Consider the following 12,571-nt stretch of genomic DNA (forward strand, 5'->3'; position numbering starts at 1 on the left):
GTATAAGAGTGGAGGAAGGTGCACACAAGTGCACTATGTTCTATGTAGGAGATGCAACCTGAAGGAGATTGGAGACTGTAAGGTGTTGGCAGGGGACAGTGTAGCTAGACAGCATCGGATGGTGGTCTGTAGGATGGTTTTGGAGGTGAAGAAGAAGAGGAGGAGAGTGAGGCCTGAAATAAGAATAAGTTGGTGAAAACTAAAGGAGGAAGACTGCAGTGTGAGATTCAGGGAAGAGGTCAGACAGGAGCTCGGTGGTGGTGAAGAGGTGCTGGATGATTGGGCAACTACTGCAGAAGTGATAAAGGAGACTAGAAAGGAGCTAGAAAGGTACTTGGTGTGACATCTGGAAATAGAAAGGAAGTCAAAGAGACGTGGTGGTGGCATGAGGAAGTGCAGGAGAGTATAAGGAGAAAGAGGTTGGCGAAACAGAATTGGGATCAACAGAGTGATGTGAAAAGTAGGCAGGAGTACAGCAGCAGGTGAAGAGGGATGTGGCGAAAGCCAAGGAAAAGGCATATAAGGAGCTGTATGAGAAGTTGGACACTAAGTAAGGAGAAAAGGATTTGTACCGATTGGCCAGAGGGGCCGAGCTAAGAAGGATGTGCTGCAAGTTAGAGCAATAAAGGATGGAGATGGAAATGTGTTGACTAGTGAGGAGATTGTCTTGAGAAGATGGAGGGAGTATTTTGAGCAGCTGATGATTGATGAAAATGAGAGTGAGAGAAGGTTGGATGGTGTGTAGATTGTGAAGCAGGAAGTGGATAGGATTAGTAAGGAGGAAGTGAGCGTAGCAATTACAAGGATTAGAAGCATGGAGATGTTTAGGAGAGATGGCAGTGGAGTTTTTAACAAGATTGTTTAACAGGAACAGCTTGGTTTAAGGTAGAGGTTAGATTGCATCAAGGATTGGCTCTGAGCCCTTTACTGTGTGCAGTGATGGTGGATAGGTTGATAGACGAGGTCAGACAGGAGTCTCTGTGGACCATGATGTTTGCGGATAATATTGTTATTTGTGGTAAGAGTAGGGAGCAGGTTGAGAAAAACCTCGAGAGGTGGAGGTATTCACTGGAGAAAAGGGGAATGAAAGTCAGTTGGAGTAAGAAAGAGTACATGTGTGTGAATGAGAGGGATGGCAATGATGAAGAGGTGGTATAGGTGGTTCAGGTACCTGGGATCAACAGTACAAAGTAATGGAGAGAAGTGAAGAATAGAGTGCAGGCAGGGTGGAGTGGGTCGAGAAGAGTGATAACAGGAGTGATTTGTAATGTTCAATTCAATTCAATGCATTTTTATTTGTATAGCGCTTTTAACAATGAATATTGTCTCAAAGTAGCTTTACACAGATAATGTGGTGATTAAACGTAAATATGTTCTTTGTAAGTAAGTTTGTCCCTGATGAGCAACTGTGGCAAGGAAAAACTCCCCGAGATGGCATAAGGAAGAAACCTTGAGAGGAACCAGACTCAAGAGGGAACCCATCCTCATCTGGGTTGCACCAAATGTCCATTTGAAGCATATATACAAAGTTGCGGGGTACAGTGATGACGATCAGAAGCAAACTGCACTCCCGAGTCAGTGCAGCAGACCGCCAAAACCAACTACAGTCCAATCCGTCCTCAAAAGCACCCGTTCTACTCCGGAATTATATGGAACCACCCAAGGTGTTGATGAGAGACCGTCCCAAGCTGCACAGAAGTGTGAAGATCCACGGAGGGGAGAGGGGCAGGAACAGGAACAATAGAAGGGTATCTGCGAGAGTGAAAGGGAAAGTTTATAGGACTGTGGTGAGACTTACGATGTTGTATGGTTTAGAGACAGTGGCATTGAGTATAAGACAGGAGGTGGAGCTGGAAGTAGCAGAGCTGAAGATGTTGAGGTTTTCGCTGGGAGTGATGAGGACGGACAGGATTAGAAACGGGTATATTAGAGGGACAGCACATGTAGGACGTTTTGGAGACATTGGTGAGGGAGGTGCGATTGAGATGGTTTGGACATGTGCAGAGGAGGGACATGGGTATATCGGTAGGAGAATGCTGAAGATGGAGCCAGGAGGGAGGAAAAGAGGAAGGCCAAGGAGGAGGTTTATGGATGTGGTAAGGGAAGACATGCATGTAGTTGGGGTGAAAGAGTCAGGACAGGGGGTATGGAGAAGGATGATCCGGTGTGGCGACCCCTAATAGGAGAAGCCAAAAGAAGAAGAAGATAGGCGCTCATTCAAATTGAACGTAATAGAAGTTTGTGGACACCTGACCCTAAGATTCGTATTTGCATTTCACATTTTGTCCCAATTTGCTTTTATATTAACCTCCACTCATTTGGGAAGGTGTTTTACTACATTTTGGAGTGTGCTTGTGGAGATTTGTGCTCCCAAAGGAGTTCAAACGTCCAATCCAAACCATGTAAAGTACTGTATATATTCATAGAGCTGGCTTTGTGCATAGAGGTATTATCATGCTAGAACAGGTTTGGGTCTACTAGTTCAAGTAAAATTTCATGCTATATTTCCTATACAATTTGTGAGCTTTCAAATTTGTGGTAAAAGTTTGTTAAAAAAAACAACAAACAAATATGGCTCTAAAAGTCAGGTGTCTCAATACATTTGTTCTTAAAATGTATATAAAAAAATACATTATTCAGGAAACATTGGTCAAAATGGCAGTCCTTAATAATAACTTTGAATGCAAGTGTGGATGTGCATGGTGTTCTATGATGTAATATTTCTGCCTCATTTCCAATGTTCCCAGGAAAGACTTGCAAGCCTTGTAGTGATGGTATATACTCTGCCACACAAGCAGGAAACATCCTCAATGCTACCACGCATTGTGATTTAAAGACTTCCGAGCAGATGCAGCTGCGGATCGAAATCCAATCTTATCTGTGATCAAGTCAGAGCTATGTATATTTAATACTTCTTCACTAGATACTGTAGAGTGGATGTTGAGGAGAAAAGGTGGAGGAAGAATGTTAATATAAAAGGGGAAAAAAACAAGACAGTACAAAGAGGAAAGGAAAAAAATAGGGGTTTAACATTATGCAGAAAGCAGATCTGATCTCATCAGGTTCGGCAAACAAACAAAAAAAGGCAGGTAAAGTAGCAGGAGAGGAAACGGCAGGGTCATCCGATGCCGCCACATCTACGCGAGGCTCGCACCTCCCGGCTAAGGTTTCCTTCTTCAACAAAGAGCCACCAGCGGGTTCTGCCGGCCCAGGTACAAAAAGCTGCAGCCAAATGAGCCAACACCTCTTCCCTTTGGGGGCATCCAACAAAACACTTTTGTTCACGCAAGACTGCGAAATCACCCCTGGCTGTGGAAACGACTCGACTCTTTCTCCCTTTCTGTTTTTTTTTTTTTTTTTTTTTATCATGGCAGAATGGGTTTTTTTGTCTACACTTGTATTATTATTCTCATTAAACATGGAAAGGGGCATTTTTTTTTAAACAAGAAAATCCCAAGCTGCCTCTTGTGTCTGGGTGGTTTAAAAGTTTAGATTTTTATTTCCTGGCAGCAGTTCATTAAACATTGTTGCTTTTCTTTCTGGTAAATGATAGCATCTGTACATGTTGCCAGTCCTTCCTTGTGCAATGTCATTCATTTATTCCTAACAAAACATCACTGTAATTTAGCACCAGGAGCATTCTCATAACATAAGCACATAATTATAAACATGTGTATTAGTTTACATGTATCTGTATTGAACGCCAGTTCGAATCCAACCCCAGATGGATTTTTCCACCACTGAGGTATTGCGTGAGTGCTGCTGATGTTACGTTTATATAAATAATTATGAGATTAAAATAGTTGAAATACAAATACATTTAAATGTAGAGTATTTCCAGAGATTTTTGCTAGGACATGCCCACTTATTTTTATTTTTTTACCTCACATTGTAATTTAAAGTCTTTTAAGCAGATACAGCTGCCTATAAACATTTAGGAAACGTGATATTACAAGATAAAGACTTGATCAAGACAGAGCTATGTATATTTCAGAAATATTTCAGTTATTTTACAAACTAGAGCTCTGAGGCATTGGTCATTCATGACCTTTGATTTGACCCACCATGCCGTGAATAATAATAGAAAAAAGAAGGATAATTTGCCATGCCAACAGAGAAAGATCTTCATTTCTAACTTAACTTTTAGGATGATCTTCATTTCTAACTTAACTTTTAGGATGATCTTCATTTCTAACTTAACTTTTAGGATGAACTCGATCTACATAAGCTGCAGCCCAATGAGGAAACATCTTTGAAAAATAAGGATCAGCTTCATGTCTTTGAATAGAGATCACTAATATTCTAAGAATATGTATGCATAGCTTGAATAATTATATTAGGCTTTGAACTCTATTGAATTTTATTTTATATTATTTATTTATTTATGTCGCCGATGGTGCATTAGCACATAAAAGTTAACGTTGTGATGCAGCGATTTACATTCAAGTGGAGGAAGGTGCACACAGGTGGACTTTGTTCTATGCAGGAGATGCAACCTGAAAGAGATTGGAGACTGAGGTGTTTACAGGGGACAGTGTAGCTAGACGGCATCGGATGGTGGTCTGTAGGATGGCTTTGGAGGTGAAGAGGAGGAGAATGAGGACTGAAAAAAGGATAAATGGCAGAGGAAGAGCTGTATCTTACTGATGACAAAACAGGAAAAGAATGTCTGGTATTATTTTACCTTTTATTTCTAGACTACAATGGCCTGTTTGTGAAGGGGCCATGCGTTAGAAGTCAGATGGCACTTAAGTAAGTAAATTTATGATTTGCTGTTTGTCTGAGCCAAAGAAATAAAAGCGAACTATATGTACTATATTGAATTGCCTATCTTTTTTTTTTTTTTTGCATTGAATCGTAATGGGGTGAATTATACTGCATCAGCAGCTGCTTCATATTCATCTTTCTTCTTCTCTTCTTTTTCTTTCGGCTTCTCCCATTAGGGGGCGCCACAGTGGATCATCCGTCTCCATACCCCCCTGTCCTCTACATCTGCCTCTTTCACACCAACTAACCTCACCACATCCATAAACCTCCTCCTTGACCTTCCTCTTTTCCTCCTTCCTGGTGGCTCCATCCTCAGCTTCATATTCATCTTTAATGTATCATATCATTGGCTATGCTTCCAGATGTGAATTATTGTTTCTGTTTTCTTTGATCGTCAGTTCCACTGAACCAGAAAACTTTAAAAATAAAATTGTATTAATTAAGCAAATTACAAAGTAAAAAATGTTTAATTTATAAATATTATCAATTCATAAATGAGGGAAATTATGGCAACTTAAATTTTTTAAATAATACTATTTTTTTATATTTATTTTTTGGCCCATGACACTACAAGGACCAGCTCACTATGACTAAACATGACCTAAAATATAATCATAATTCTTAAAAAAAAACCATGCATAGACCTTAAACCTCAAACATCTTTTTTCATCAGTAATCCATCATAGGTTATAAAAAATTAATTAATTTTACGCAACCTTGTTTTAAGCATATTCACCCTGTGAAATATTTAGAATGATTAATGTGTCGTGTTCAACATCAAGTGTCATCCCTCATGTCCATTTATATTTAATTGTCATAATATCTGACCAGGACACTCTGAAAGTAGCAAATTATAAATTGAAAGTAAATTATTCATTAATAAATAGTATATAAGTAAACAGTTAAAATTCCCTTGATGTCTTTATGCATCACATTAGCATCACTGTTTTTGCATGTACAGTATATACATGCAATAGTGTGTCACTTGGTGTCCCAGTCATGGTATCAGCCAGATTCAGTTGCCCTAAAGTCACTAGAAGTTGCTGATACAACTCAAGACTCTTGCACAAAAATATGAATTTAAGCTAGATATGCAGATAACATGTTTTCTTTTTTTAATATTATTATTTTTCTTTCCTCTGAACATGCTGGTGGACTCTGTCTCAGCTGGAGAACTTTTGCCCAATCTTGGCTCCACAGTCAGGCGCCTATCTCCAATCAACACCACAGGACAGAATGTCTCTGCCTGTTTCTCACAGTCACCCGGGTCCTCTCGCCTTCCCACGCCGCTTTGATCAAGAGTCCTCGCTTATGGGGTATCAAATCAATATTTCATGTCGGGATTTATACACTAACCCCATCTCCAAACTTGCCTTCTCCGTAATGAAGGACAGATTTATTCAAAACCTCTAGAAATCAGCGATACAGCGGCCAAGCACATCAGCAATTCTACTTCGTAGGCGTTTCTGTTTAAAACTGTTGGTGAAACTATATTAGACATGTCATTATCACTGATTATAAGCCTTTATAGGTGTTTGATTCCTCTGTGTTCTCTGGGTTCATTTCATTCTGGTAGTTGGATGGGCTATGGATCAGCTAACATACACTACTGATGGACTGGTGTCCCATCCAAGGTGGATTCCCAAGCCATGTGATTTAGCCTGACCAGGGTAAATCATTCATTAGCATGTATGGGGCAATTTCGGAAATATTAATACAAATACATGAAATATAAATGCTGAAAAAAATAACAACCTTCGAACAGCAATGCTGTAAGTAGGAGTTGTGCCACAAGGGTTAAATGTGACACTGTTCTTATTCACAGAAACATATATAAACCAAACTCAACCCACAAAGCATTATTGTAAAGCCCCCAAATCTCCAATGGAGGTCTTTGTGTGATAGTTTGTAGTGAGGATACCTGCTCATTACAGCTACCATTATCATACCGATCAAGTGTTTTCGGACATGCCAAAAACCATGTGGTTAAAAAAAGGTTTTTGCCCTGCTCCAAACACACATTTTACTTGCTTCTGCAGATTCTCTGTCTCAGCTGGAAAACTTTTTCCCAATCTCAGCTCCACGGTTGGGGGTCTCTTTTCAATCGACACCACAGGACAGGCTGTTCCTCTTGTTCTTCACAGTCTACCAGTTGCCCTCCTCTACACTTTCCACCTCTGCACAGCATTTCTCCCCCAAGAGGTTTTTTTTTTCACCAACCTGGTTGCACTAAGGCCAAATTATGCTGTCAGTCTGTTCTCTTATATGACTCCCAGTCCTGTGAATAACAGGTCCATTCACATAGAGGCTACCAGAATTTGTAAATGGATGCCTGATGTTTTTGCTGCACACAGGGTACGGTAATAATGTCAATTCATGAACAACTGTTGCGCACAAGATCGGGGACAGAATTTTCACACTTTTTATTCCGTAGGCTAATTTGGCTCCTCGAACAGCACTTAAAAATTTGAATACCCGTTTTGACTAATGTGAGATAATTGTGTTTTTTTGTGTTGGTTGAAAAGAGCAGATTTTTAATTTATGAAAATTACCAGGCTAAAGAGTTTTTTTTTCTTCTTCAAAAGCTAGTAGTTATTTTTTGGTCTCATGGTCTCATAAACACCGAAGTTAATATAGCGGAGTAACACAGAAAGGTGGCAAAAGTAGCTAGTAAGAAATACATTTGTAGAATTTTCACTGGATAACCCATTTGCTGTTATGTTTCAGCAGACTTTTTATAGTCAGATCAGTTACTCAAGCTACTAAAAAGATTGAAAATAGTACAAGTACAGCAAATGAAGTCTGTACTGGCTTTAGTAGGGACTTTTGAAGAGGGTGGATTGCCTAGACCAGGTATGCTTAGAACCACTGGCTCAGTATTTCTAAGCATACCTAGTGTAGACTCTTAACCATTACTTAAAAACACAGTTGCATCATAGCGCCATTCTTTAAAAAAACATTCTAGATCTGGATCAAGAGTGATGTTCAAAGAATTCAGTGGCAGCTTGGAGGTGCAGGGACTTGAACTGTCAGTTTTCTGATGTGTAGCTCAAAGCCTTTAATCAGTGAGTGAACGATTCTTCTCCATACTTCATATGGCATACTTTCTCAGTGCCATTTCTCATTAGGTTGTTCACAACTTAAATGAGTAGCCATGGTTGGGAGAGGCTTTTATAGATAGCTTTTCTAAATCTGAGTATATCTCATCTTATCTTGCCACGAATGAGTTGCAGTGAAAAGGAGTGTTGCTGCATTGGTACCATTGCTTGTAGACAGTTTATGCTTTGACAAAATTTCTTTAATCTTTATGCTTCATGAAGAAAGGTGTCGACAGAGCCAAACCTGATGTGGTAGGAACAGCGTTCTTCTTCTTCCGTCTGCTCCCATTAGGGGTCGCCACAGCGGATCATCCGTCTCTATACCCCACTGTACTCTACATCTGCCTCTTTCACCCCAACTACCTGAATGTCTTCCCTCACCACATCCATAAACCTCCTCCTTGGCCTTCCTCTTTTCCTACTAACTGGTGGCTCCATCCTCAGCATTCCCCTACTGATATACCCAAGTCCCTCCTCTGAACATGTCCAAACCATCTAAATCACGCCTCTATCACCTTGTCCCCAAAATGTCCTACATGGGCAATGTGTTTTAGGGGTGTGGGTGTGATTGGGGCAAAAAGAGGAGCTGGTCTGCATTTGCAGGTAATGAGTGATTTAGCCTCATCTTCAGTGTTGTGCTAGTTACTAAAAAAAATAGTAACTAGTAACAGTTACTCGTTACTTCGTTCAAAAAGTAACTTAGTTACTTTGTTGATTACTTCCACCAAAAAGTAATGCATTACTGTTAAAAGTAACTTTTTAGTTACTTTTTGAGAGAACCTTCTTTAATGTTCCCATTAATGCCCTTTTATGTGTTATGGTCTATACAAACACAAAACTGACTTAAACACAAAGTAATTTTTAAACACTATTTTATTTAGGTCAGACCAGCACAAACTGAATATCACAAGGATTTCTGAAATAAATAACAAAACAAGCTGAATAATATATTCGCAATCAAAAACTAAAGTGGCTTCTGCTGTTGTGTTGAGCTCTTAAAAATGTTCCTTTCACAGCTGAAGTATGAAAACTATCAACAATGTAGAACAGAACACCGGGTTAGCTTCTAGCTTCTAGCATGGAGGTCCTGGAAGAGCTTCAACAGATTGGAGTTGCTGTTTATCGCAGTAGATACGAGCTTCGAACCAGAAAGACACAGCTTACATTTGACTTAGGTTTTTGTCTTTATACTCAACTAAAGTAAAATAATGAGCATATTTCCACTTCGAGAATCTGGTCTTGCTCTCGCCTCGCCTCGCCTCGCCATTACTGCCGCACAGACCTGAATAAACGGAGACACGCCCACAGCGCGTCTTCTTCGTGTATACAGAGGGTAATCCACCAATCCTACAGTGCGTCGTCTTCCTGTTTACAGTGGTTTATCCACCAATCCTACAATGCGACACTGCTGTAAGCAAGTTAGGCTGTAGTCTACACTTCAGCCAAAATTAATTCATTTAAAAAAGTAACGGGTAACGCACCATACGGTAACGGTAGTTACTTTATTTTTTTTAAAACGCGTTACCGCCCAACACTGCTCATCTGTGTGGTGGTGTCAACGGCCTACTTATGAGTTTCCTCTCAGTAGGAAGAGACTGTGCTGATGCAGCCTACTCATATTAATACAAACATGAACAGACAAGCATGAATTCAGCCTTTTTTAAGGGTATATCCTGTAACATCTCAGGAACTGTTGTGCCCAGAGCCATAAAAAAGCACTAGGGGCAGGTGTTGCTGATGAAGGTGGTTCAACCAGTTATTAAGCTCAAGGGGGTTATTAATTCACACAAATGAAATGGGTATTTTCTACCCTTGTTCCATAAACAAATGAAATAATTGTTTTCTCAGGTTCCTTTCGTGTACTAGATTTTTGCCTTAAGATATAAAGCCATTAGTTACAAAGGTAATATGTAAGAAAATCACTGGGAAATCCTGTTTTTACAACTGAACACATACTCATTGGCCACGTTATTAAGAACACCATTCCACTTGTCCAATCATGCGTTCAAAAGCAGTGTAAGAATCAAATCAAACATCAGAATAGGGGGGAAATTTGCTCTTTGGGGCATGGGTGTTGGTGCCAGACAGGCTGGTTTGGTTAAATCAAAAACCTTTTACCTCAGATTTTCTCTTAAAATAGTCTCTATTTCAGAGTGTTTATTGGAGAATCGCTAGATTTGCTCAATCAGCTGGATTTGCTCAATCAAATTTCTCAGTAACTTAATTACTCTTTACAACTGAGGCAAAAGAAACGGCATAATCAGAAATCACAAGATGTCCAACCTTGAGGTTGATGACCACAGTAAGGATCACATCCGGCTCTAATCATGTCAGCCAGAAACGGAAATCTAAGCTACCATTGAAACACGCTCAACAAAACTGTACAATTGTGAAGGCAAAAGTCTACATTTATGTGATCTTTGCAGGAAAATTAGGAAGTAAACCAAAGTGTTTGCACCTCCGTTTTAATTAAATATTCCAGGCGTCAGCGTATATTATTGGTAGAAAATGTTACTGATTTGCCAAAATTCATCCACAGCTGATGAGTTTCCCCCAAACAACACATAACAGAGATGGCAATGTTGTCTACGAACCAAGAAGCTATTCCTGAGTAAAAATAAAATGACAAACAAATATAGTGTTAAATCCAGGAGCAGGTTTTTATTTATACATTTTGTGCAAGGTGATGCTGGTATATCAAACATCCTGCTGTTGGCTCTACAGTGATTGCAATGGGAAAACACAATGAAACAATGGAAGTGTAGCCCCAAACTGCTTGCTTTATACAGCCTTGAGTTTGAAATGATGCTGCTGTAGTTTATGTTGTATTTATCAAGCTTGCATATTTCTCATGGAATTTCTTTTCAGAGCTGGCTTTTTACACACATGTGAGGCTACTGAAATTTGCATTGACGTCCCTCTTAGTCAAGTAAATTTAAATCATGTATATCGAAGATACATAAATCGGCAATCGATTTATTTTTGCATTATTTCTATTAATTAAGCATCTTATACAATTGCACAGGTCCCAATCTGCTAATAACTCTTGAAAAGTTTTTTTTGATTGTATTCAAAATGTTACAGCCCTTTGCCTCTGTGATCTACAATGCAAATTAATGAAGCTCACTCGATCATTTTAGCTGTCTTTGGAACTCTATTAGCGATTCAAATTCACATTTCAGGTGCTGCCATGGAGCTCATACATTTAACATGTGCTAGATTGTTGTTCAGTTTATAAATTTAATTTAGTATTTCCAAATCTTTAGAAAAATGTATATATTTTCATTTACTTTCTAAAATATGATAAACCTTTATGGAACTATGCAATTTTTTCAGACCAATTTAAAAATAGTGAAATTAAACATTAATGGACGCAAGTATAGCGAACTGAATCGAATCTAAACAAATATGCGAAAAATTACATTGGAAATGTAATTAACCAAATGAAAATTGTGCATCACAACCCTTCTTAAGTCACTCCGCCCTCTGTAGTCCTTTAAATGCTGGTTGGTGGCTACATTTCTTTATTCGAAATTTTTGGTGTAGACTTATTCAAAATAAATACAAAAAAATAAAAAATCTATAGGTGCGGACCCGGCAAATCTTTTATAGCAGATTGAACAATGCACAAAAAAATACTAATGAAAATGTTTAAACATAAAAATGCGACTGCATGGAATGAACTGCTGCATTCACAATTCCGCTGAAATCAGCTATTTAATTTTAATAATTATTTATTTAGATAGTTTTTATTTACCCTTATGTGGACATTTATTCGACGATTCGAACGTGCTCATTCAGAATCCATTACGCCAGGCCAAAATGTGTACAAAGCGTGAAGGTCGACAAGGACAAGAACAAAAAACAAGAAATCAATAAAAGGTAGCTGTTGCTTCCATTCACTCATGTTAGCTGCTTCTCTATGTAAACAAGGTAGTTTTATGCAGCCAGACCTTGACCATGGCACGCGAATTCCCCTGATCGATTAGTATTAGACATAAATAGATCGTTTGAGAGCAAACCTTATTGCATCGTTGCATAAAAAAAAACAATAGTTTAAAGCAAGAAGTTCCACACATTTCTAGACTCTAGTGCTGGAAATAATATTGTACATCCAGATTACATAGATATACATCCATGTCAGCTAAAATATGTTGTTAATAATAATAATAATATATCTACTTCTACTATGTTTTCATTACATGTTAGTATTCTAGAGACCTAATTCTTGTAATATAAAGCATTCAATATATTAAACGTGTAAGTTAAATACTGGCTACTACACTTTTGGCGAACGTACTGCCAGAATGCCATGTGCTCAGTTATGGCTCAATTGTTATTGTTTTTTGTGGATTTCCTGCCTGCTGAAGTGCATAATAGGACGATCTCCTGGCACAGTTTCTCACATGCTGGCGATGTCTGGCTGCTACGAAAGCTTTTACACCTTGTTTACACCTTGGTGTTTCATGCGTCCTGTATCTGGATTGTACCCGGAAGAGATTTTATTAAATTTCTTTAACAGACAAGCCGATATGCAAAATCTATATTAGGTATTAATCTGCTAATCTCTGCCAATCAAAGATCTTGGTCATTGAATGATTCATCGTTCTTGAAGAATGTGCAGGATCTTCTGAGAGGAAGATTTTGGTTTGGAAATGATGTTCTATCGGATTTTGGAATGTGATTTGTGCTCATTCAGCCTCAAG

At 38.8% G+C, this 12,571-nt stretch overlaps 1 long non-coding RNA gene across 1 annotated transcript in view; it reads left to right on the forward strand.

Annotated features, from left to right (window-relative positions):
- LOC124380694 overlaps positions 1 to 12,571 on the forward strand; it is a 79,137-nt gene that overhangs the window by 38,673 nt on the left and 27,893 nt on the right. The gene's annotated exons all lie outside the window — the stretch shown is intronic.

The sequence above is a fragment of the Silurus meridionalis genome, chromosome 27, assembly GCF_014805685.1.
Source record: "Silurus meridionalis isolate SWU-2019-XX chromosome 27, ASM1480568v1, whole genome shotgun sequence".
NCBI lineage: Eukaryota > Metazoa > Chordata > Actinopteri > Siluriformes > Siluridae > Silurus > Silurus meridionalis.